The 25558-nt window shown below is 46.1% G+C and overlaps 12 non-coding genes across 12 annotated transcripts; all 12 read left to right on the top strand.

Annotated features, from left to right (window-relative positions):
- Nucleotides 1-231: 231 nt before the first annotated feature.
- On the top strand, nt 232-422 carry LOC130337321 (U2 spliceosomal RNA). Its single transcript, XR_008878233.1, has one exon. It is a non-coding gene; the product is annotated as a U2 spliceosomal RNA (small nuclear RNA).
- Nucleotides 423-2510: 2088 nt separating this feature from the next.
- On the top strand, nt 2511-2701 carry LOC130337318 (U2 spliceosomal RNA). The gene has a single exon (XR_008878231.1). It is a non-coding gene; the product is annotated as a U2 spliceosomal RNA (small nuclear RNA).
- A 2087-nt stretch (nt 2702-4788) lies between these two features.
- On the top strand, nt 4789-4979 carry LOC130337317 (U2 spliceosomal RNA). Its single transcript, XR_008878230.1, has one exon. It is a non-coding gene; the product is annotated as a U2 spliceosomal RNA (small nuclear RNA).
- A 2094-nt stretch (nt 4980-7073) lies between these two features.
- LOC130337316 (U2 spliceosomal RNA) lies at nt 7074-7264 on the top strand. Its single transcript, XR_008878229.1, has one exon. It is a non-coding gene; the product is annotated as a U2 spliceosomal RNA (small nuclear RNA).
- A 2095-nt stretch (nt 7265-9359) lies between these two features.
- On the top strand, nt 9360-9550 carry LOC130337315 (U2 spliceosomal RNA). The gene has a single exon (XR_008878228.1). It is a non-coding gene; the product is annotated as a U2 spliceosomal RNA (small nuclear RNA).
- A 2082-nt stretch (nt 9551-11632) lies between these two features.
- LOC130337314 (U2 spliceosomal RNA) lies at nt 11633-11823 on the top strand. The gene has a single exon (XR_008878226.1). It is a non-coding gene; the product is annotated as a U2 spliceosomal RNA (small nuclear RNA).
- Nucleotides 11824-13916: 2093 nt separating this feature from the next.
- On the top strand, nt 13917-14107 carry LOC130337313 (U2 spliceosomal RNA). Its single transcript, XR_008878225.1, has one exon. It is a non-coding gene; the product is annotated as a U2 spliceosomal RNA (small nuclear RNA).
- A 2089-nt stretch (nt 14108-16196) lies between these two features.
- On the top strand, nt 16197-16387 carry LOC130337312 (U2 spliceosomal RNA). Its single transcript, XR_008878224.1, has one exon. It is a non-coding gene; the product is annotated as a U2 spliceosomal RNA (small nuclear RNA).
- A 2088-nt stretch (nt 16388-18475) lies between these two features.
- LOC130337311 (U2 spliceosomal RNA) lies at nt 18476-18666 on the top strand. Its single transcript, XR_008878223.1, has one exon. It is a non-coding gene; the product is annotated as a U2 spliceosomal RNA (small nuclear RNA).
- A 2084-nt stretch (nt 18667-20750) lies between these two features.
- Nucleotides 20751-20941, top strand: LOC130337310 (U2 spliceosomal RNA). The gene has a single exon (XR_008878222.1). It is a non-coding gene; the product is annotated as a U2 spliceosomal RNA (small nuclear RNA).
- A 2094-nt stretch (nt 20942-23035) lies between these two features.
- Nucleotides 23036-23226, top strand: LOC130337308 (U2 spliceosomal RNA). Its single transcript, XR_008878221.1, has one exon. It is a non-coding gene; the product is annotated as a U2 spliceosomal RNA (small nuclear RNA).
- A 2086-nt stretch (nt 23227-25312) lies between these two features.
- Nucleotides 25313-25503, top strand: LOC130337306 (U2 spliceosomal RNA). Its single transcript, XR_008878219.1, has one exon. It is a non-coding gene; the product is annotated as a U2 spliceosomal RNA (small nuclear RNA).
- The last annotated feature ends 55 nt before the right edge of the window (nt 25504-25558 follow it).

Below are 25558 nucleotides of genomic sequence, written 5' to 3'. Positions count from 1 at the left end.
CTGGCAAATCCGGGTTATGGATTGCATTTAAAAAGGCCCCGTGGGAGTGCAATGGGCCCCTGTCTTGCTGCTTAGCAATAATGGTATGGGTTTAGGTTCTGCTGTGTGTACTGGTGGTTGACTGCCCCCCAGCCCAGAGTGTGCATGGAAAATTGTCTGGCAGCCTCCCTGACAGCAAGCAGTGATAGTGCCCATGAAGGGCACCTTGTTGGGCCCGCCCCTTTCACGGTTATCGCTTCTCGGCCTTTTGGCTAAGATCAAGTGTAGTATCTGTTCTTATCAGTTTAATATCTGATACGTCCCCTATCTGGGGACCATATATTAAATGGATTTTTGAGAACGGGGGCCGATTTCGAAGCTTGCTTCCGTCGCCCTATGCATTGACCCGATATGGCAGTATCTTCGGGTACAGTGCACCACCCCCTTACAGGGTTAAAAAGAAAGATTCCTACTTTCATTGCTACCTGCTTGCTGGCTAGCCAGCTAGCCAGCCCTGTGGGCCTTGCTGCTGCTGCAGCCAAAAAACAAAAGGTGGTGCTGCTGCTGCTTCTGCTGCTTCTGCTTCTGCTTGTGTCTGGCCGCTGTTGGAGCGTCCAGGCACAGGACTTCTGCTGCTGCTGACTAAATGGCCTCCTTAATTGGATCATTTGAGTAGCCAGCACACCTGTGCAGGTAGGGCATGACATGATAGGCAGCTGCCTTGATAGCGGGTGGGTGCTGAATGTTCCTAATTGACAAAATAAGATTAATGCTTATGAAGAAATATAAAATCTCATCCCTTCCCCAATATCGCGCCACACCCCTACCCCTTAATTCCCTGGTTGAACTTGATGGACATATGTCTTTTTTCGACCGTACTAACTATGTAACTATGTAACATAACATGGGGGGGGGGGGGGGTCTCCTGGCTGTTCACACAGGTGTGTCATTGCTGTACATTGACCATGCATTGCTTCTGTGGTATTGCAAAGGCAAAGACAAATGCTTCCAGCCATCCATTGCACTAATGGATTGGTCATCAGCTGGCTGTCTATGTCCCGCATCAATATAGACCAAAGTACAGAGGGTTAGGCTATGCTATTGTGCACCTACCTGATGCATCAGAAGGTGCGAGGCCCTTGCTAAATTCTGTGCACAGACTTTGAGATCTATACTTTAGACTGTATCTAAACCTGCTCCAACATGGACTGACATTCTGGCCTACTTTCAGCTGATGCGACTTGTCTGTCGCTGAACAGTCGCTTTTTATGTATTCAGCACCTATGTATAATATTGTAAAAATGCTCTAGAAGCTAAAGTCGCAGAAATGTCACACATATTTGGCCTGCAACTTTCTGTGCGACAAATTCAGACAGGAAAAATCAGTATAAATCCTTAGAAAATTATCCCCCAGTGTCTCCATCTGCTGGCGGTATTGAATAAGCATTGCTGCACTGATGGGGTATGCATTAGACGAAAAAAAAGAAGAAAAAGAAGAATAATACGCCCAGAAAAGAGGCGAAAAGGAGAAAAACGTAAAAAAACGTGAAAAAAAAGTAAGAGGAAGAGAAGGGAAAAAAAGGTGGAAATGGGTTTAAAAGTGATTTCGGCGGAGAAATATATATATATATATATATATATATATATATATATATATACGCGCACACACACACATATATATAAACGTATTCTCCGTTGAGATATTGCAGCCGCTGCTGTGTCCAGGCCCAGGAGCCTTAGCACTGTGCTGTGATGTCACTCAATACCACTGACATCACTAGGTGTAAACAACATCTCTCCTTTGCTGTGTATGTGACTATGGAGCTGTTTGGTGATGTCGTCTATTATGGCCTTCATAGAAGCAACAGGAGATTGTTGCATCCATCTAGAACCCTCAGAACTACAGTGCTATGATGTCACTCACTTCCACAGGCCTTGCAGAGTGTAAACAACAACAACCCAGCTTTGTTGTGTATGTAACCATAGGGATTTGTGATGTCACCTAGAACCTTCACAGCAGCGACAGCTTTATGAGGAGCATCAGCACTGCTCTGCCTGAGCAGAACCATCACCGCCATAGGTTGTCAAATAACCCGGGTTTAACCCACACAGGTAAGTCCAATGGGGTGCAGGCATGTCCTCTATGCTTACAGCTTCCCGTGGGTGTTGGTTTGATACCGTTTGGGGACAGCCAAGGAGGCATCTGCAGGCAACAAAGGTAGGTGTGTGCTTGTGTGTGTGTTTCCTATGCAGATCCTAAGCCCAGTGTCACATGCAAGTAGGAGGAGTAAGAAGGGTTCCTGGCAAATCCGGGTTATGGATTGCATTTAAAAAGGCCCCGTGGGAGTGCAATGGGCCCCTGTCTTGCTGCTTAGCAATAATGGTATGGGTTTAGGTTCTGCTGTGTGTACTGGTGGTTGACTGCCCCCCAGCCCAGAGTGTGCATGGAAAATTGTCTGGCAGCCTCCCTGACAGCAAGCAGTGATAGTGCCCATGAAGGGCACCTTGTTGGGCCCGCCCCTTTCACGGTTATCGCTTCTCGGCCTTTTGGCTAAGATCAAGTGTAGTATCTGTTCTTATCAGTTTAATATCTGATACGTCCCCTATCTGGGGACCATATATTAAATGGATTTTTGAGAACGGGGGCCGATTTCGAAGCTTGCTTCCGTCGCCCTATGCATTGACCCGATATGGCAGTATCTTCGGGTACAGTGCACCACCCCCTTACAGGGTTAAAAAGAAAGATTCCTACTTTCATTGCTACCTGCTTGCTGGCTAGCCAGCTAGCCAGCCCTGTGGGCCTTGCTGCTGCTGCAGCCAAAAAACAAAAGGTGGTGCTGCTGCTGCTTCTGCTGCTTCTGCTTCTGCTTGTGTCTGGCCGCTGTTGGAGCGTCCAGGCACAGGACTTCTGCTGCTGCTGACTAAATGGCCTCCTTAATTGGATCATTTGAGTAGCCAGCACACCTGTGCAGGTAGGGCATGACATGATAGGCAGCTGCCTTGATAGCGGGTGGGTGCTGAATGTTCCTAATTGACAAAATAAGATTAATGCTTATGAAGAAATATAAAATCTCATCCCTTCCCCAATATCGCGCCACACCCCTACCCCTTAATTCCCTGGTTGAACTTGATGGACATATGTCTTTTTTCGACCGTACTAACTATGTAACTATGTAACATAACATGGGGGGGGGGGGGTCTCCTGGCTGTTCACACAGGTGTGTCATTGCTGTACATTGACCATGCATTGCTTCTGTGGTATTGCAAAGGCAAAGACAAATGCTTCCAGCCATCCATTGCACTAATGGATTGGTCATCAGCTGGCTGTCTATGTCCCGCATCAATATAGACCAAAGTACAGAGGGTTAGGCTATGCTATTGTGCACCTACCTGATGCATCAGAAGGTGCGAGGCCCTTGCTAAATTCTGTGCACAGACTTTGAGATCTATACTTTAGACTGTATCTAAACCTGCTCCAACATGGACTGACATTCTGGCCTACTTTCAGCCGATGCGACTTGTCTGTCGCTGAACAGTCGCTTTTTATGTATTCAGCACCTATGTATAATGTTGTAAAAATGCTCTAGAAGCTAAAGTCGCAGAAATGTCACACATATTTGGCCTGCAACTTTCTGTGCGACAAATTCAGACAGGAAAAATCAGTATAAATCCTTAGAAAATTATCCCCCAGTGTCTCCATCTGCTGGCGGTATTGAATAAGCATTGCTGCACTGATGGGGTATGCATTAGACGAAAAAAAAGAAGAAAAAGAAGAATAATACGCCCAGAAAAGAGGCGAAAAGGAGAAAAACGTAAAAAAACGTGAAAAAAAGTAAGAGGAAGAGAAGGGAAAAAAAGGTGGAAATGGGTTTAAAAGTGATTTCGGCGGAGAAATATATATATATATATATATATATATATATATATATATATATACGCGCACACACACACATATATATAAACGTATTCTCCGTTGAGATATTGCAGCCGCTGCTGTGTCCAGGCCCAGGAGCCTTAGCACTGTGCTGTGATGTCACTCAATACCACTGACATCACTAGGTGTAAACAACATCTCTCCTTTGCTGTGTATGTGACTATGGAGCTGTTTGGTGATGTCGTCTATTATGGCCTTCATAGAAGCAACAGGAGATTGTTGCATCCATCTAGAACCCTCAGAACTACAGTGCTATGATGTCACTCACTTCCACAGGCCTTGCAGAGTGTAAACAACAACAACCCAGCTTTGTTGTGTATGTAACCATAGGGATTTGTGATGTCACCTAGAACCTTCACAGCAGCGACAGCTTTATGAGGAGCATCAGCACTGCTCTGCCTGAGCAGAACCATCACCGCCATAGGTTGTCAAATAACCCGGGTTTAACCCACACAGGTAAGTCCAATGGGGTGCAGGCATGTCCTCTATGCTTACAGCTTCCCGTGGGTGTTGGTTTGATACCGTTTGGGGACAGCCAAGGAGGCATCTGCAGGCAACAAAGGTAGGTGTGTGCTTGTGTGTGTGTTTCCTATGCAGATCCTAAGCCCAGTGTCACATGCAAGTAGGAGGAGTAAGAAGGGTTCCTGGCAAATCCGGGTTATGGATTGCATTTAAAAAGGCCCCGTGGGAGTGCAATGGGCCCCTGTCTTGCTGCTTAGCAATAATGGTATGGGTTTAGGTTCTGCTGTGTGTACTGGTGGTTGACTGCCCCCCAGCCCAGAGTGTGCATGGAAAATTGTCTGGCAGCCTCCCTGACAGCAAGCAGTGATAGTGCCCATGAAGGGCACCTTGTTGGGCCCGCCCCTTTCACGGTTATCGCTTCTCGGCCTTTTGGCTAAGATCAAGTGTAGTATCTGTTCTTATCAGTTTAATATCTGATACGTCCCCTATCTGGGGACCATATATTAAATGGATTTTTGAGAACGGGGGCCGATTTCGAAGCTTGCTTCCGTCGCCCTATGCATTGACCCGATATGGCAGTATCTTCGGGTACAGTGCACCACCCCCTTACAGGGTTAAAAAGAAAGATTCCTACTTTCATTGCTACCTGCTTGCTGGCTAGCCAGCTAGCCAGCCCTGTGGGCCTTGCTGCTGCTGCAGCCAAAAAACAAAAGGTGGTGCTGCTGCTGCTGCTTCTGCTGCTTCTGCTTCTGCTTGTGTCTGGCCGCTGTTGGAGCGTCCAGGCACAGGACTTCTGCTGCTGCTGACTAAATGGCCTCCTTAATTGGATCATTTGAGTAGCCAGCACACCTGTGCAGGTAGGGCATGACATGATAGGCAGCTGCCTTGATAGCGGGTGGGTGCTGAATGTTCCTAATTGACAAAATAAGATTAATGCTTATGAAGAAATATAAAATCTCATCCCTTCCCCAATATCGCGCCACACCCCTACCCCTTAATTCCCTGGTTGAACTTGATGGACATATGTCTTTTTTCGACCGTACTAACTATGTAACTATGTAACATAACATGGGGGGGGGGGGGGTCTCCTGGCTGTTCACACAGGTGTGTCATTGCTGTACATTGACCATGCATTGCTTCTGTGGTATTGCAAAGGCAAAGACAAATGCTTCCAGCCATCCATTGCACTAATGGATTGGTCATCAGCTGGCTGTCTATGTCCCGCATCAATATAGACCAAAGTACAGAGGGTTAGGCTATGCTATTGTGCACCTACCTGATGCATCAGAAGGTGCGAGGCCCTTGCTAAATTCTGTGCACAGACTTTGAGATCTATACTTTAGACTGTATCTAAACCTGCTCCAACATGGACTGACATTCTGGCCTACTTTCAGCCGATGCGACTTGTCTGTCGCTGAACAGTCGCTTTTTATGTATTCAGCACCTATGTATAATGTTGTAAAAATGCTCTAGAAGCTAAAGTCGCAGAAATGTCACACATATTTGGCCTGCAACTTTCTGTGCGACAAATTCAGACAGGAAAAATCAGTATAAATCCTTAGAAAATTATCCCCCAGTGTCTCCATCTGCTGGCGGTATTGAATAAGCATTGCTGCACTGATGGGGTATGCATTAGACGAAAAAAAAGAAGAAAAAGAAGAATAATACGCCCAGAAAAGAGGCGAAAAGGAGAAAAACGTAAAAAAACGTGAAAAAAAAGTAAGAGGAAGAGAAGGGAAAAAAAGGTGGAAATGGGTTTAAAAGTGATTTCGGCGGAGAAATATATATATATATATATATATATATATATATATATATATATATACGCGCACACACACACATATATATAAACGTATTCTCCGTTGAGATATTGCAGCCGCTGCTGTGTCCAGGCCCAGGAGCCTTAGCACTGTGCTGTGATGTCACTCAATACCACTGACATCACTAGGTGTAAACAACATCTCTCCTTTGCTGTGTATGTGACTATGGAGCTGTTTGGTGATGTCGTCTATTATGGCCTTCATAGAAGCAACAGGAGATTGTTGCATCCATCTAGAACCCTCAGAACTACAGTGCTATGATGTCACTCACTTCCACAGGCCTTGCAGAGTGTAAACAACAACAACCCAGCTTTGTTGTGTATGTAACCATAGGGATTTGTGATGTCACCTAGAACCTTCACAGCAGCGACAGCTTTATGAGGAGCATCAGCACTGCTCTGCCTGAGCAGAACCATCACCGCCATAGGTTGTCAAATAACCCGGGTTTAACCCACACAGGTAAGTCCAATGGGGTGCAGGCATGTCCTCTATGCTTACAGCTTCCCGTGGGTGTTGGTTTGATACCGTTTGGGGACAGCCAAGGAGGCATCTGCAGGCAACAAAGGTAGGTGTGTGCTTGTGTGTGTGTTTCCTATGCAGATCCTAAGCCCAGTGTCACATGCAAGTAGGAGGAGTAAGAAGGGTTCCTGGCAAATCCGGGTTATGGATTGCATTTAAAAAGGCCCCGTGGGAGTGCAATGGGCCCCTGTCTTGCTGCTTAGCAATAATGGTATGGGTTTAGGTTCTGCTGTGTGTACTGGTGGTTGACTGCCCCCCAGCCCAGAGTGTGCATGGAAAATTGTCTGGCAGCCTCCCTGACAGCAAGCAGTGATAGTGCCCATGAAGGGCACCTTGTTGGGCCCGCCGCTTTCACGGTTATCGCTTCTCGGCCTTTTGGCTAAGATCAAGTGTAGTATCTGTTCTTATCAGTTTAATATCTGATACGTCCCCTATCTGGGGACCATATATTAAATGGATTTTTGAGAACGGGGGCCGATTTCGAAGCTTGCTTCCGTCGCCCTATGCATTGACCCGATATGGCAGTATCTTCGGGTACAGTGCACCACCCCCTTACAGGGTTAAAAAGAAAGATTCCTACTTTCATTGCTACCTGCTTGCTGGCTAGCCAGCTAGCCAGCCCTGTGGGCCTTGCTGCTGCTGCAGCCAAAAAACAAAAGGTGGTGCTGCTGCTGCTTCTGCTGCTTCTGCTTCTGCTTGTGTCTGGCCGCTGTTGGAGCGTCCAGGCACAGGACTTCTGCTGCTGCTGACTAAATGGCCTCCTTAATTGGATCATTTGAGTAGCCAGCACACCTGTGCAGGTAGGGCATGACATGATAGGCAGCTGCCTTGATAGCGGGTGGGTGCTGAATGTTCCTAATTGACAAAATAAGATTAATGCTTATGAAGAAATATAAAATCTCATCCCTTCCCCAATATCGCACCACACCCCTACCCCTTAATTCCCTGGTTGAACTTGATGGACATATGTCTTTTTTCGACCGTACTAACTATGTAACTATGTAACATAACATGGGGGGGGGGGGGGTCTCCTGGCTGTTCACACAGGTGTGTCATTGCTGTACATTGACCATGCATTGCTTCTGTGGTATTGCAAAGGCAAAGACAAATGCTTCCAGCCATCCATTGCACTAATGGATTGGTCATCAGCTGGCTGTCTATGTCCCGCATCAATATAGACCAAAGTACAGAGGGTTAGGCTATGCTATTGTGCACCTACCTGATGCATCAGAAGGTGCGAGGCCCTTGCTAAATTCTGTGCACAGACTTTGAGATCTATACTTTAGACTGTATCTAAACCTGCTCCAACATGGACTGACATTCTGGCCTACTTTCAGCCGATGCGACTTGTCTGTCGCTGAACAGTCGCTTTTTATGTATTCAGCACCTATGTATAATATTGTAAAAATGCTCTAGAAGCTAAAGTCGCAGAAATGTCACACATATTTGGCCTGCAACTTTCTGTGCGACAAATTCAGACAGGAAAAATCAGTATAAATCCTTAGAAAATTATCCCCCAGTGTCTCCATCTGCTGGCGGTATTGAATAAGCATTGCTGCACTGATGGGGTATGCATTAGACGAAAAAAAAGAAGAAAAAGAAGAATAATACGCCCAGAAAAGAGGCGAAAAGGAGAAAAACGTAAAAAAACGTGAAAAAAAAGTAAGAGGAAGAGAAGGGAAAAAAAGGTGGAAATGGGTTTAAAAGTGATTTCGGCGGAGAAATATATATATATATATATATATATATATATATATATATATATATATATACGCGCACACACACACATATATATAAACGTATTCTCCGTTGAGATATTGCAGCCGCTGCTGTGTCCAGGCCCAGGAGCCTTAGCACTGTGCTGTGATGTCACTCAATACCACTGACATCACTAGGTGTAAACAACATCTCTCCTTTGCTGTGTATGTGACTATGGAGCTGTTTGGTGATGTCGTCTATTATGGCCTTCATAGAAGCAACAGGAGATTGTTGCATCCATCTAGAACCCTCAGAACTACAGTGCTATGATGTCACTCACTTCCACAGGCCTTGCAGAGTGTAAACAACAACAACCCAGCTTTGTTGTGTATGTAACCATAGGGATTTGTGATGTCACCTAGAACCTTCACAGCAGCGACAGCTTTATGAGGAGCATCAGCACTGCTCTGCCTGAGCAGAACCATCACCGCCATAGGTTGTCAAATAACCCGGGTTTAACCCACACAGGTAAGTCCAATGGGGTGCAGGCATGTCCTCTATGCTTACAGCTTCCCGTGGGTGTTGGTTTGATACCGTTTGGGGACAGCCAAGGAGGCATCTGCAGGCAACAAAGGTAGGTGTGTGCTTGTGTGTGTGTTTCCTATGCAGATCCTAAGCCCAGTGTCACATGCAAGTAGGAGGAGTAAGAAGGGTTCCTGGCAAATCCGGGTTATGGATTGCATTTAAAAAGGCCCCGTGGGAGTGCAATGGGCCCCTGTCTTGCTGCTTAGCAATAATGGTATGGGTTTAGGTTCTGCTGTGTGTACTGGTGGTTGACTGCCCCCCAGCCCAGAGTGTGCATGGAAAATTGTCTGGCAGCCTCCCTGACAGCAAGCAGTGATAGTGCCCATGAAGGGCACCTTGTTGGGCCCGCCCCTTTCACGGTTATCGCTTCTCGGCCTTTTGGCTAAGATCAAGTGTAGTATCTGTTCTTATCAGTTTAATATCTGATACGTCCCCTATCTGGGGACCATATATTAAATGGATTTTTGAGAACGGGGGCCGATTTCGAAGCTTGCTTCCGTCGCCCTATGCATTGACCCGATATGGCAGTATCTTCGGGTACAGTGCACCACCCCCTTACAGGGTTAAAAAGAAAGATTCCTACTTTCATTGCTACCTGCTTGCTGGCTAGCCAGCTAGCCAGCCCTGTGGGCCTTGCTGCTGCTGCAGCCAAAAAACAAAAGGTGGTGCTGCTGCTGCTTCTGCTTCTGCTTGTGTCTGGCCGCTGTTGGAGCGTCCAGGCACAGGACTTCTGCTGCTGCTGACTAAATGGCCTCCTTAATTGGATCATTTGAGTAGCCAGCACACCTGTGCAGGTAGGGCATGACATGATAGGCAGCTGCCTTGATAGCGGGTGGGTGCTGAATGTTCCTAATTGACAAAATAAGATTAATGCTTATGAAGAAATATAAAATCTCATCCCTTCCCCAATATCGCGCCACACCCCTACCCCTTAATTCCCTGGTTGAACTTGATGGACATATGTCTTTTTTCGACCGTACTAACTATGTAACTATGTAACATAACATGGGGGGGGGGGGGGGTCTCCTGGCTGTTCACACAGGTGTGTCATTGCTGTACATTGACCATGCATTGCTTCTGTGGTATTGCAAAGGCAAAGACAAATGCTTCCAGCCATCCATTGCACTAATGGATTGGTCATCAGCTGGCTGTCTATGTCCCGCATCAATATAGACCAAAGTACAGAGGGTTAGGCTATGCTATTGTGCACCTACCTGATGCATCAGAAGGTGCGAGGCCCTTGCTAAATTCTGTGCACAGACTTTGAGATCTATACTTTAGACTGTATCTAAACCTGCTCCAACATGGACTGACATTCTGGCCTACTTTCAGCCGATGCGACTTGTCTGTCGCTGAACAGTCGCTTTTTATGTATTCAGCACCTATGTATAATGTTGTAAAAATGCTCTAGAAGCTAAAGTCGCAGAAATGTCACACATATTTGGCCTGCAACTTTCTGTGCGACAAATTCAGACAGGAAAAATCAGTATAAATCCTTAGAAAATTATCCCCCAGTGTCTCCATCTGCTGGCGGTATTGAATAAGCATTGCTGCACTGATGGGGTATGCATTAGACGAAAAAAAAAGAAGAAAAAGAAGAATAATACGCCCAGAAAAGAGGCGAAAAGGAGAAAAACGTAAAAAAACGTGAAAAAAAAGTAAGAGGAAGAGAAGGGAAAAAAAGGTGGAAATGGGTTTAAAAGTGATTTCGGCGGAGAAATATATATATATATATATATATATATATATATATATATATATACGCGCACACACACACATAGATATAAACGTATTCTCCGTTGAGATATTGCAGCCGCTGCTGTGTCCAGGCCCAGGAGCCTTAGCACTGTGCTGTGATGTCACTCAATACCACTGACATCACTAGGTGTAAACAACATCTCTCCTTTGCTGTGTATGTGACTATGGAGCTGTTTGGTGATGTCGTCTATTATGGCCTTCATAGAAGCAACAGGAGATTGTTGCATCCATCTAGAACCCTCAGAACTACAGTGCTATGATGTCACTCACTTCCACAGGCCTTGCAGAGTGTAAACAACAACAACCCAGCTTTGTTGTGTATGTAACCATAGGGATTTGTGATGTCACCTAGAACCTTCACAGCAGCGACAGCTTTATGAGGAGCATCAGCACTGCTCTGCCTGAGCAGAACCATCACCGCCATAGGTTGTCAAATAACCCGGGTTTAACCCACACAGGTAAGTCCAATGGGGTGCAGGCATGTCCTCTATGCTTACAGCTTCCCGTGGGTGTTGGTTTGATACCGTTTGGGGACAGCCAAGGAGGCATCTGCAGGCAACAAAGGTAGGTGTGTGCTTGTGTGTGTGTTTCCTATGCAGATCCTAAGCCCAGTGTCACATGCAAGTAGGAGGAGTAAGAAGGGTTCCTGGCAAATCCGGGTTATGGATTGCATTTAAAAAGGCCCCGTGGGAGTGCAATGGGCCCCTGTCTTGCTGCTTAGCAATAATGGTATGGGTTTAGGTTCTGCTGTGTGTACTGGTGGTTGACTGCCCCCCAGCCCAGAGTGTGCATGGAAAATTGTCTGGCAGCCTCCCTGACAGCAAGCAGTGATAGTGCCCATGAAGGGCACCTTGTTGGGCCCGCCCCTTTCACGGTTATCGCTTCTCGGCCTTTTGGCTAAGATCAAGTGTAGTATCTGTTCTTATCAGTTTAATATCTGATACGTCCCCTATCTGGGGACCATATATTAAATGGATTTTTGAGAACGGGGGCCGATTTCGAAGCTTGCTTCCGTCGCCCTATGCATTGACCCGATATGGCAGTATCTTCGGGTACAGTGCACCACCCCCTTACAGGGTTAAAAAGAAAGATTCCTACTTTCATTGCTACCTGCTTGCTGGCTAGCCAGCTAGCCAGCCCTGTGGGCCTTGCTGCTGCTGCAGCCAAAAAACAAAAGGTGGTGCTGCTGCTGCTTCTGCTGCTTCTGCTTCTGCTTGTGTCTGGCCGCTGTTGGAGCGTCCAGGCACAGGACTTCTGCTGCTGCTGACTAAATGGCCTCCTTAATTGGATCATTTGAGTAGCCAGCACACCTGTGCAGGTAGGGCATGACATGATAGGCAGCTGCCTTGATAGCGGGTGGGTGCTGAATGTTCCTAATTGACAAAATAAGATTAATGCTTATGAAGAAATATAAAATCTCATCCCTTCCCCAATATCGCGCCACACCCCTACCCCTTAATTCCCTGGTTGAACTTGATGGACATATGTCTTTTTTCGACCGTACTAACTATGTAACTATGTAACATAACATGGGGGGGGGGGGGGTCTCCTGGCTGTTCACACAGGTGTGTCATTGCTGTACATTGACCATGCATTGCTTCTGTGGTATTGCAAAGGCAAAGACAAATGCTTCCAGCCATCCATTGCACTAATGGATTGGTCATCAGCTGGCTGTCTATGTCCCGCATCAATATAGACCAAAGTACAGAGGGTTAGGCTATGCTATTGTGCACCTACCTGATGCATCAGAAGGTGCGAGGCCCTTGCTAAATTCTGTGCACAGACTTTGAGATCTATACTTTAGACTGTATCTAAACCTGCTCCAACATGGACTGACATTCTGGCCTACTTTCAGCCGATGCGACTTGTCTGTCGCTGAACAGTCGCTTTTTATGTATTCAGCACCTATGTATAATGTTGTAAAAATGCTCTAGAAGCTAAAGTCGCAGAAATGTCACACATATTTGGCCTGCAACTTTCTGTGCGACAAATTCAGACAGGAAAAATCAGTATAAATCCTTAGAAAATTATCCCCCAGTGTCTCCATCTGCTGGCGGTATTGAATAAGCATTGCTGCACTGATGGGGTATGCATTAGACGAAAAAAAAGAAGAAAAAGAAGAATAATACGCCCAGAAAAGAGGCGAAAAGGAGAAAAACGTAAAAAAACGTGAAAAAAAAGTAAGAGGAAGAGAAGGGAAAAAAAGGTGGAAATGGGTTTAAAAGTGATTTCGGCGGAAAAAAAAAAATATATATATATATATATATATATATATATATATATATATACGCGCACACACACACATATATATAAACGTATTCTCCGTTGAGATATTGCAGCCGCTGCTGTGTCCAGGCCCAGGAGCCTTAGCACTGTGCTGTGATGTCACTCAATACCACTGACATCACTAGGTGTAAACAACATCTCTCCTTTGCTGTGTATGTGACTATGGAGCTGTTTGGTGATGTCGTCTATTATGGCCTTCATAGAAGCAACAGGAGATTGTTGCATCCATCTAGAACCCTCAGAACTACAGTGCTATGATGTCACTCACTTCCACAGGCCTTGCAGAGTGTAAACAACAACAACCCAGCTTTGTTGTGTATGTAACCATAGGGATTTGTGATGTCACCTAGAACCTTCACAGCAGCGACAGCTTTATGAGGAGCATCAGCACTGCTCTGCCTGAGCAGAACCATCACCGCCATAGGTTGTCAAATAACCCGGGTTTAACCCACACAGGTAAGTCCAATGGGGTGCAGGCATGTCCTCTATGCTTACAGCTTCCCGTGGGTGTTGGTTTGATACCGTTTGGGGACAGCCAAGGAGGCATCTGCAGGCAACAAAGGTAGGTGTGTGCTTGTGTGTGTGTTTCCTATGCAGATCCTAAGCCCAGTGTCACATGCAAGTAGGAGGAGTAAGAAGGGTTCCTGGCAAATCCGGGTTATGGATTGCATTTAAAAAGGCCCCGTGGGAGTGCAATGGGCCCCTGTCTTGCTGCTTAGCAATAATGGTATGGGTTTAGGTTCTGCTGTGTGTACTGGTGGTTGACTGCCCCCCAGCCCAGAGTGTGCATGGAAAATTGTCTGGCAGCCTCCCTGACAGCAAGCAGTGATAGTGCCCATGAAGGGCACCTTGTTGGGCCCGCCCCTTTCACGGTTATCGCTTCTCGGCCTTTTGGCTAAGATCAAGTGTAGTATCTGTTCTTATCAGTTTAATATCTGATACGTCCCCTATCTGGGGACCATATATTAAATGGATTTTTGAGAACGGGGGCCGATTTCGAAGCTTGCTTCCGTCGCCCTATGCATTGACCCGATATGGCAGTATCTTCGGGTACAGTGCACCACCCCCTTACAGGGTTAAAAAGAAAGATTCCTACTTTCATTGCTACCTGCTTGCTGGCTAGCCAGCTAGCCAGCCCTGTGGGCCTTGCTGCTGCTGCAGCCAAAAAACAAAAGGTGGTGCTGCTGCTGCTTCTGCTGCTTCTGCTTCTGCTTGTGTCTGGCCGCTGTTGGAGCGTCCAGGCACAGGACTTCTGCTGCTGCTGACTAAATGGCCTCCTTAATTGGATCATTTGAGTAGCCAGCACACCTGTGCAGGTAGGGCATGACATGATAGGCAGCTGCCTTGATAGCGGGTGGGTGCTGAATGTTCCTAATTGACAAAATAAGATTAATGCTTATGAAGAAATATAAAATCTCATCCCTTCCCCAATATCGCGCCACACCCCTACCCCTTAATTCCCTGGTTGAACTTGATGGACATATGTCTTTTTTCGACCGTACTAACTATGTAACTATGTAACATAACATGGGGGGGGGGGGTCTCCTGGCTGTTCACACAGGTGTGTCATTGCTGTACATTGACCATGCATTGCTTCTGTGGTATTGCAAAGGCAAAGACAAATGCTTCCAGCCATCCATTGCACTAATGGATTGGTCATCAGCTGGCTGTCTATGTCCCGCATCAATATAGACCAAAGTACAGAGGGTTAGGCTATGCTATTGTGCATCTACCTGATGCATCAGAAGGTGCGAGGCCCTTGCTAAATTCTGTGCACAGACTTTGAGATCTATACTTTAGACTGTATCTAAACCTGCTCCAACATGGACTGACATTCTGGCCTACTTTCAGCCGATGCGACTTGTCTGTCGCTGAACAGTCGCTTTTTATGTATTCAGCACCTATGTATAATGTTGTAAAAATGCTCTAGAAGCTAAAGTCGCAGAAATGTCACACATATTTGGCCTGCAACTTTCTGTGCGACAAATTCAGACAGGAAAAATCAGTATAAATCCTTAGAAAATTATCCCCCAGTGTCTCCATCTGCTGGCGGTATTGAATAAGCATTGCTGCACTGATGGGGTATGCATTAGACGAAAAAAAAGAAGAAAAAGAAGAATAATACGCCCAGAAAAGAGGCGAAAAGGAGAAAAACGCAAAAAAACGTGAAAAAAAAGTAAGAGGAAGAGAAGGGAAAAAAAGGTGGAAATGGGTTTAAAAGTGATTTCGGCGGAGAAATATATATATATATATATATATATATATATATATATATATATATACGCGCACACACACACATATATATAAACGTATTCTCCGTTGAGATATTGCAGCCGCTGCTGTGTCCAGGCCCAGGAGCCTTAGCACTGTGCTGTGATGTCACTCAATACCACTGACATCACTAGGTGTAAACAACATCTCTCCTTTGCTGTGTATGTGACTATGGAGCTGTTTGGTGATGTCGTCTATTATGGCCTTCATAGACGCAACAGGAGATTGTTGCATCCATCTAGAACCCTCAGAACTACAGTGCTATGATGTCACTCACTTCCACAGGCCTTGCAGAGTGTAAACAACAACAACCCAGCTTTGTTGTGTATGTAACCATAGGGATTTGTGATGTCACCTAGAACCTTCACAGCAGCGACAGCTTTATGAGGAGCATCAGCACTGCTCTGCCTGAGCAGAACCATCACCGCCATAGGTTGTCAAATAACCCGGGTTTAACCCACACAGGTAAGTCCAATGGGGTGCAGGCATGTCCTCTATGCTTACAGCTTCCCGTGGGTGTTGGTTTGATACCGTTTGGGGACAGCCAAGGAGGCATCTGCAGGCAACAAAGGTAGGTGTGTGCTTGTGTGTGTGTTTCCTATGCAGATCCTAAGCCCAGTGTCACATGCAAGTAGGAGGAGTAAGAAGGGTTCCTGGCAAATCCGGGTTATGGATTGCATTTAAAAAGGCCCCGTGGGAGTGCAATGGGCCCCTGTCTTGCTGCTTAGCAATAATGGTATGGGTTTAGGTTCTGCTGTGTGTACTGGTGGTTGACTGCCCCCCAGCCCAGAGTGTGCATGGAAAATTGTCTGGCAGCCTCCCTGACAGCAAGCAGTGATAGTGCCCATGAAGGGCACCTTGTTGGGCCCGCCCCTTTCACGGTTATCGCTTCTCGGCCTTTTGGCTAAGATCAAGTGTAGTATCTGTTCTTATCAGTTTAATATCTGATACGTCCCCTATCTGGGGACCATATATTAAATGGATTTTTGAGAACGGGGGCCGATTTCGAAGCTTGCTTCCGTCGCCCTATGCATTGACCCGATATGGCAGTATCTTCGGGTACAGTGCACCACCCCCTTACAGGGTTAAAAAGAAAGATTCCTACTTTCATTGCTACCTGCTTGCTGGCTAGCCAGCTAGCCAGCCCTGTGGGCCTTGCTGCTGCTGCAGCCAAAAAACAAAAGGTGGTGCTGCTGCTGCTTCTGCTGCTTCTGCTTCTGCTTGTGTCTGGCCGCTGTTGGAGCGTCCAGGCACAGGACTTCTGCTGCTGCTGACTAAATGGCCTCCTTAATTGGATCATTTGAGTAGCCAGCACACCTGTGCAGGTAGGGCATGACATGATAGGCAGCTGCCTTGATAGCGGGTGGGTGCTGAATGTTCCTAATTGACAAAATAAGATTAATGCTTATGAAGAAATATAAAATCTCATCCCTTCCCCAATATCGCGCCACACCCCTACCCCTTAATTCCCTGGTTGAACTTGATGGACATATGTCTTTTTTCGACCGTACTAACTATGTAACTATGTAACATAACATGGGGGGGGGGGGGGGTCTCCTGGCTGTTCACACAGGTGTGTCATTGCTGTACATTGACCATGCATTGCTTCTGTGGTATTGCAAAGGCAAAGACAAATGCTTCCAGCCATCCATTGCACTAATGGATTGGTCATCAGCTGGCTGTCTATGTCCCGCATCAATATAGACCAAAGTACAGAGGGTTAGGCTATGCTATTGTGCATCTACCTGATGCATCAGAAGGTGCGAGGCCCTTGCTAAATTCTGTGCACAGACTTTGAGATCTATACTTTAGACTGTATCTAAACCTGCTCCAACATGGACTGACATTCTGGCCTACTTTCAGCCGATGCGACTTGTCTGTCGCTGAACAGTCGCTTTTTATGTATTCAGCACCTATGTATAATGTTGTAAAAATGCTCTAGAAGCTAAAGTCGCAGAAATGTCACACATATTTGGCCTGCAACTTTCTGTGCGACAAATTCAGACAGGAAAAATCAGTATAAATCCTTAGAAAATTATCCCCCAGTGTCTCCATCTGCTGGCGGTATTGAATAAGCATTGCTGCACTGATGGGGTATGCATTAGACGAAAAAAAAGAAGAAAAAGAAGAATAATACGCCCAGAAAAGAGGCGAAAAGGAGAAAAACGTAAAAAAACGTGAAAAAAAAGTAAGAGGAAGAGAAGGGAAAAAAAGGTGGAAATGGGTTTAAAAGTGATTTCGGCGGAGAAATATATATATATATATATATATATATATATATATATATATACGCGCACACACACACATATATATAAACGTATTCTCCGTTGAGATATTGCAGCCGCTGCTGTGTCCAGGCCCAGGAGCCTTAGCACTGTGCTGTGATGTCACTCAATACCACTGACATCACTAGGTGTAAACAACATCTCTCCTTTGCTGTGTATGTGACTATGGAGCTGTTTGGTGATGTCGTCTATTATGGCCTTCATAGAAGCAACAGGAGATTGTTGCATCCATCTAGAACCCTCAGAACTACAGTGCTATGATGTCACTCACTTCCACAGGCCTTGCAGAGTGTAAACAACAACAACCCAGCTTTGTTGTGTATGTAACCATAGGGATTTGTGATGTCACCTAGAACCTTCACAGCAGCGACAGCTTTATGAGGAGCATCAGCACTGCTCTGCCTGAGCAGAACCATCACCGCCATAGGTTGTCAAATAACCCGGGTTTAACCCACACAGGTAAGTCCAATGGGGTGCAGGCATGTCCTCTATGCTTACAGCTTCCCGTGGGTGTTGGTTTGATACCGTTTGGGGACAGTCAAGGAGGCATCTGCAGGCAACAAAGGTAGGTGTGTGCTTGTGTGTGTGTTTCCTATGCAGATCCTAAGCCCAGTGTCACATGCAAGTAGGAGGAGTAAGAAGGGTTCCTGGCAAATCCGGGTTATGGATTGCATTTAAAAAGGCCCCGTGGGAGTGCAATGGGCCCCTGTCTTGCTGCTTAGCAATAATGGTATGGGTTTAGGTTCTGCTGTGTGTACTGGTGGTTGACTGCCCCCCAGCCCAGAGTGTGCATGGAAAATTGTCTGGCAGCCTCCCTGACAGCAAGCAGTGATAGTGCCCATGAAGGGCACCTTGTTGGGCCCGCCCCTTTCACGGTTATCGCTTCTCGGCCTTTTGGCTAAGATCAAGTGTAGTATCTGTTCTTATCAGTTTAATATCTGATACGTCCCCTATCTGGGGACCATATATTAAATGGATTTTTGAGAACGGGGGCCGATTTCGAAGCTTGCTTCCGTCGCCCTATGCATTGACCCGATATGGCAGTATCTTCGGGTACAGTGCACCACCCCCTTACAGGGTTAAAAAGAAAGATTCCTACTTTCATTGCTACCTGCTTGCTGGCTAGCCAGCTAGCCAGCCCTGTGGGCCTTGCTGCTGCTGCAGCCAAAAAACAAAAGGTGGTGCTGCTGCTGCTTCTGCTGCTTCTGCTTCTGCTTGTGTCTGGCCGCTGTTGGAGCGTCCAGGCACAGGACTTCTGCTGCTGCTGACTAAATGGCCTCCTTAATTGGATCATTTGAGTAGCCAGCACACCTGTGCAGGTAGGGCATGACATGATAGGCAGCTGCCTTGATAGCGGGTGGGTGCTGAATGTTCCTAATTGACAAAATAAGATTAATGCTTATGAAGAAATATAAAATCTCATCCCTTCCCCAATATCGCGCCACACCCCTACCCCTTAATTCCCTGGTTGAACTTGATGGACACATGTCTTTTTTCGACCGTACTAACTATGTAACTATGTAACATAACATGGGGGGGGGGGGGGTCTCCTGGCTGTTCACACAGGTGTGTCATTGCTGTACATTGACCATGCATTGCTTCTGTGGTATTGCAAAGGCAAAGACAAATGCTTCCAGCCATCCATTGCACTAATGGATTGGTCATCAGCTGGCTGTCTATGTCCCGCATCAATATAGACCAAAGTACAGAGGGTTAGGCTATGCTATTGTGCACCTACCTGATGCATCAGAAGGTGCGAGGCCCTTGCTAAATTCTGTGCACAGACTTTGAGATCTATACTTTAGACTGTATCTAAACCTGCTCCAACATGGACTGACATTCTGGCCTACTTTCAGCCGATGCGACTTGTCTGTCGCTGAACAGTCGCTTTTTATGTATTCAGCACCTATGTATAATGTTGTAAAAATGCTCTAGAAGCTAAAGTCGCAGAAATGTCACACATATTTGGCCTGCAACTTTCTGTGCGACAAATTCAGACAGGAAAAATCAGTATAAATCCTTAGAAAATTATCCCCCAGTGTCTCCATCTGCTGGCGGTATTGAATAAGCATTGCTGCACTGATGGGGTATGCATTAGACGAAAAAAAAGAAGAAAAAGAAGAATAATACGCCCAGAAAAGAGGCGAAAAGGAGAAAAACGTAAAAAAACGTGAAAAAAAAGTAAGAGGAAGAGAAGGGAAAAAAAGGTGGAAATGGGTTTAAAAGTGATTTCGGCGGAGAAATATATATATATATATATATATATATATATATATATATATATATGCGCACACACACATATATATAAACGTATTCTCCGTTGAGATATTGCAGCCGCTGCTGTGTCCAGGCCCAGGAGCCTTAGCACTGTGCTGTGATGTCACTCAATACCACTGACATCACTAGGTGTAAACAACATCTCTCCTTTGCTGTGTATGTGACTATGGAGCTGTTTGGTGATGTCGTCTATTATGGCCTTCATAGAAGCAACAGGAGATTGTTGCATCCATCTAGAACCCTCAGAACTACAGTGCTATGATGTCACTCACTTCCACAGGCCTTGCAGAGTGTAAACAACAACCCAGCTTTGTTGTGTATGTAACCATAGGGATTTGTGATGTCACCTAGAACCTTCACAGCAGCGACAGCTTTATGAGGAGCATCAGCACTGCTCTGCCTGAGCAGAACCATCACCGCCATAGGTTGTCAAATAACCCGGGTTTAACCCACACAGGTAAGTCCAATGGGGTGCAGGCATGTCCTCTATGCTTACAGCTTCCCGTGGGTGTTGGTTTGATACCGTTTGGGGACAGCCAAGGAGGCATCTGCAGGCAACAAAGGTAGGTGTGTGCTTGTGTGTGTGTTTCCTATGCAGATCCTAAGCCCAGTGTCACATGCAAGTAGGAGGAGTAAGAAGGGTTCCTGGCAAATCCGGGTTATGGATTGCATTTAAAAAGGCCCCGTGGGAGTGCAATGGGCCCCTGTCTTGCTGCTTAGCAATAATGGTATGGGTTTAGGTTCTGCTGTGTGTACTGGTGGTTGACTGCCCCCCAGCCCAGAGTGTGCATGGAAAATTGTCTGGCAGCCTCCCTGACAGCAAGCAGTGATAGTGCCCATGAAGGGCACCTTGTTGGGCCCGCCCCTTTCACGGTTATCGCTTCTCGGCCTTTTGGCTAAGATCAAGTGTAGTATCTGTTCTTATCAGTTTAATATCTGATACGTCCCCTATCTGGGGACCATATATTAAATGGATTTTTGAGAACGGGGGCCGATTTCGAAGCTTGCTTCCGTCGCCCTATGCATTGACCCGATATGGCAGTATCTTCGGGTACAGTGCACCACCCCCTTACAGGGTTAAAAAGAAAGATTCCTACTTTCATTGCTACCTGCTTGCTGGCTAGCCAGCTAGCCAGCCCTGTGGGCCTTGCTGCTGCTGCAGCCAAAAAACAAAAGTTGGTGCTGCTGCTGCTTCTGCTGCTTCTGCTTCTGCTTGTGTCTGGCCGCTGTTGGAGCGTCCAGGCACAGGACTTCTGCTGCTGCTGACTAAATGGCCTCCTTAATTGGATCATTTGAGTAGCCAGCACACCTGTGCAGGTAGGGCATGACATGATAGGCAGCTGCCTTGATAGCGGGTGGGTGCTGAATGTTCCTAATTGACAAAATAAGATTAATGCTTATGAAGAAATATAAAATCTCATCCCTTCCCCAATATCGCGCCACACCCCTACCCCTTAATTCCCTGGTTGAACTTGATGGACATATGTCTTTTTTCGACCGTACTAACTATGTAACTATGTAACATAACATGGGGGGGGGGGGGGGTCTCCTGGCTGTTCACACAGGTGTGTCATTGCTGTACATTGACCATGCATTGCTTCTGTGGTATTGCAAAGGCAAAGACAAATGCTTCCAGCCATCCATTGCACTAATGGATTGGTCATCAGCTGGCTGTCTATGTCCCGCATCAATATAGACCAAAGTACAGAGGGTTAGGCTATGCTATTGTGCACCTACCTGATGCATCAGAAGGTGCGAGGCCCTTGCTAAATTCTGTGCACAGACTTTGAGATCTATACTTTAGACTGTATCTAAACCTGCTCCAACATGGACTGACATTCTGGCCTACTTTCAGCCGATGCGACTTGTCTGTCGCTGAACAGTCGCTTTTTATGTATTCAGCACCTATGTATAATGTTGTAAAAATGCTCTAGAAGCTAAAGTCGCAGAAATGTCACACATATTTGGCCTGCAACTTTCTGTGCGACAAATTCAGACAGGAAAAATCAGTATAAATCCTTAGAAAATTATCCCCCAGTGTCTCCATCTGCTGGCGGTATTGAATAAGCATTGCTGCACTGATGGGGTATGCATTAGACGGAAAAAAAGAAGAAAAAGAAGAATAATACGCCCAGAAAAGAGGCGAAAAGGAGAAAAACGTAAAAAAACGTGAAAAAAAAGTAAGAGGAAGAGAAGGGAAAAAAAGGTGGAAATGGGTTTAAAAGTGATTTCGGCGGAGAAATATATATATATATATATATATATATATATATATATATATATATATACGCGCACACACACACATATATATAAACGTATTCTCCGTTGAGATATTGCAGCCGCTGCTGTGTCCAGGCCCAGGAGCCTTAGCACTGTGCTGTGATGTCACTCAATACCACTGACATCACTAGGTGTAAACAACATCTCTCCTTTGCTGTGTATGTGACTATGGAGCTGTTTGGTGATGTCGTCTATTATGGCCTTCATAGAAGCAACAGGAGATTGTTGCATCCATCTAGAACCCTCAGAACTACAGTGCTATGATGTCACTCACTTCCACAGGCCTTGCAGAGTGTAAACAACAACAACCCAGCTTTGTTGTGTATGTAACCATAGGGATTTGTGATGTCACCTAGAACCTTCACAGCAGCGACAGCTTTATGAGGAGCATCAGCACTGCTCTGCCTGAGCAGAACCATCACCGCCATAGGTTGTCAAATAACCCGGGTTTAACCCACACAGGTAAGTCCAATGGGGTGCAGGCATGTCCTCTATGCTTACAGCTTCCCGTGGGTGTTGGTTTGATACCGTTTGGGGACAGCCAAGGAGGCATCTGCAGGCAACAAAGGTAGGTGTGTGCTTGTGTGTGTGTTTCCTATGCAGATCCTAAGCCCAGTGTCACATGCAAGTAGGAGGAGTAAGAAGGGTTCCTGGCAAATCCGGGTTATGGATTGCATTTAAAAAGGCCCCGTGGGAGTGCAATGGGCCCCTGTCTTGCTGCTTAGCAATAATGGTATGGGTTTAGGTTCTGCTGTGTGTACTGGTGGTTGACTGCCCCCCAGCCCAGAGTGTGCATGGAAAATTGTCTGGCAGCCTCCCTGACAGCAAGCAGTGATAGTGCCCATGAAGGGCACCTTGTTGGGCCCGCCCCTTTCACGGTTATCGCTTCTCGGCCTTTTGGCTAAGATCAAGTGTAGTATCTGTTCTTATCAGTTTAATATCTGATACGTCCCCTATCTGGGGACCATATATTAAATGGATTTTTGAGAACGGGGGCCGATTTCGAAGCTTGCTTCCGTCGCCCTATGCATTGACCCGATATGGCAGTATCTTCGGGTACAGTGCACCACCCCCTTACAGGGTTAAAAAGAAAGATTCCTACTTTCATTGCTACCTGCTTGCTGGCTAGCCAGCTAGCCAGCCCTGTGGGCCTTGCTGCTGCTGCAGCCAAAAAACAAAAGGTGGTGCTGCTGCTGCTTCTGCTGCTTCTGCTTCTGCTTGTGTCTGGCCGCTGTTGGAGCGTCCAGGCACAGGACTTCTGCTGCTGCTGACTAAATGGCCTCCTTAATTGGATCATTTGAGTAGCCAGCACACCTGTGCAGGTAGGGCATGACATGATAGGCAGCTGCCTTGATAGCGGGTGGGTGCTGAATGTTCCTAATTGACAAAATAAGATTAATGCTTATGAAGAAATATAAAATCTCATCCCTTCCCCAATATCGCGCCACACCCCTACCCCTTAATTCCCTGGTTGAACTTGATGGACATATGTCTTTTTTCGACCGTACTAACTATGTAACTATGTAACATAACATGGGGGGGGTCTCCTGGCTGTTCACACAGGTGTGTCATTGCTGTACATTGACCATGCATTGCTTCTGTGGTATTGCAAAGGCAAAGACAAATGCTTCCAGCCATCCATTGCACTAATGGATTGGTCATCAGCTGGCTGTCTATGTCCCGCATCAATATAGACCAAAGTACAGATGGTTAGGCTATGCTATTGTGCACCTACCTGATGCATCAGAAGGTGCGAGGCCCTTGCTAAATTCTGTGCACAGACTTTGAGATCTATACTTTAGACTGTATCTAAACCTGCTCCAACATGGACTGACATTCTGGCCTACTTTCAGCCGATGCGACTTGTCTGTCGCTGAACAGTCGCTTTTTATGTATTCAGCACCTATGTATAATGTTGTAAAAATGCTCTAGAAGCTAAAGTCGCAGAAATGTCACACATATTTGGCCTGCAACTTTCTGTGCGACAAATTCAGACAGGAAAAATCAGTATAAATCCTTAGAAAATTATCCCCCAGTGTCTCCATCTGCTGGCGGTATTGAATAAGCATTGCTGCACTGATGGGGTATGCATTAGACGAAAAAAAAGAAGAAAAAGAAGAATAATACGCCCAGAAAAGAGGCGAAAAGGAGAAAAACGTAAAAAAACGTGAAAAAAAAAGTAAGAGGAAGAGAAGGGAAAAAAAGGTGGAAATGGGTTTAAAAGTGATTTCGGCGGAGAAATATATATATATATATATATATATATATATATATATATATATATACGCGCACACACACACATATATATAAACGTATTCTCCGTTGAGATATTGCAGCCGCTGCTGTGTCCAGGCCCAGGAGCCTTAGCACTGTGCTGTGATGTCACTCAATACCACTGACATCACTAGGTGTAAACAACATCTCTCCTTTGCTGTGTATGTGACTATGGAGCTGTTTGGTGATGTCGTCTATTATGGCCTTCATAGAAGCAACAGGAGATTGTTGCATCCATCTAGAACCCTCAGAACTACAGTGCTATGATGTCACTCACTTCCACAGGCCTTGCAGAGTGTAAACAACAACAACCCAGCTTTGTTGTGTATGTAACCATAGGGATTTGTGATGTCACCTAGAACCTTCACAGCAGCGACAGCTTTATGAGGAGCATCAGCACTGCTCTGCCTGAGCAGACCCATCACCGCCATAGGTTGTCAAATAACCCGGGTTTAACCCACACAGGTAAGTCCAATGGGGTGCAGGCATGTCCTCTATGCTTACAGCTTCCCGTGGGTGTTGGTTTGATACCGTTTGGGGACAGCCAAGGAGGCATCTGCAGGCAACAAAGGTAGGTGTGTGCTTGTGTGTGTGTTTCCTATGCAGATCCTAAGCCCAGTGTCACATGCAAGTAGGAGGAGTAAGAAGGGTTCCTGGCAAATCCGGGTTATGGATTGCATTTAAAAAGGCCCCGTGGGAGTGCAATGGGCCCCTGTCTTGCTGCTTAGCAATAATGGTATGGGTTTAGGTTCTGCTGTGTGTACTGGTGGTTGACTGCCCCCCAGCCCAGAGTGTGCATGGAAAATTGTCTGGCAGCCTCCCTGACAGCAAGCAGTGATAGTGCCCATGAAGGGCACCTTGTTGGGCCCGCCCCTTTCACGGTTATCGCTTCTCGGCCTTTTGGCTAAGATCAAGTGTAGTATCTGTTCTTATCAGTTTAATATCTGATACGTCCCCTATCTGGGGACCATATATTAAATGGATTTTTGAGAACGGGGGCCGATTTCGAAGCTTGCTTCCGTCGCCCTATGCATTGACCCGATATGGCAGTATCTTCGGGTACAGTGCACCACCCCCTTACAGGGTTAAAAAGAAAGATTCCTACTTTCATTGCTACCTGCTTGCTGGCT

This window comes from Hyla sarda, unplaced genomic scaffold (assembly GCF_029499605.1).
Source record: "Hyla sarda isolate aHylSar1 unplaced genomic scaffold, aHylSar1.hap1 scaffold_493, whole genome shotgun sequence".
In the NCBI taxonomy this organism is placed as follows: domain Eukaryota; kingdom Metazoa; phylum Chordata; class Amphibia; order Anura; family Hylidae; genus Hyla; species Hyla sarda.
The sequence above is the reverse complement of the archived record's forward strand: the minus strand, read 5'-3'. Positions and strand labels throughout refer to the sequence as shown.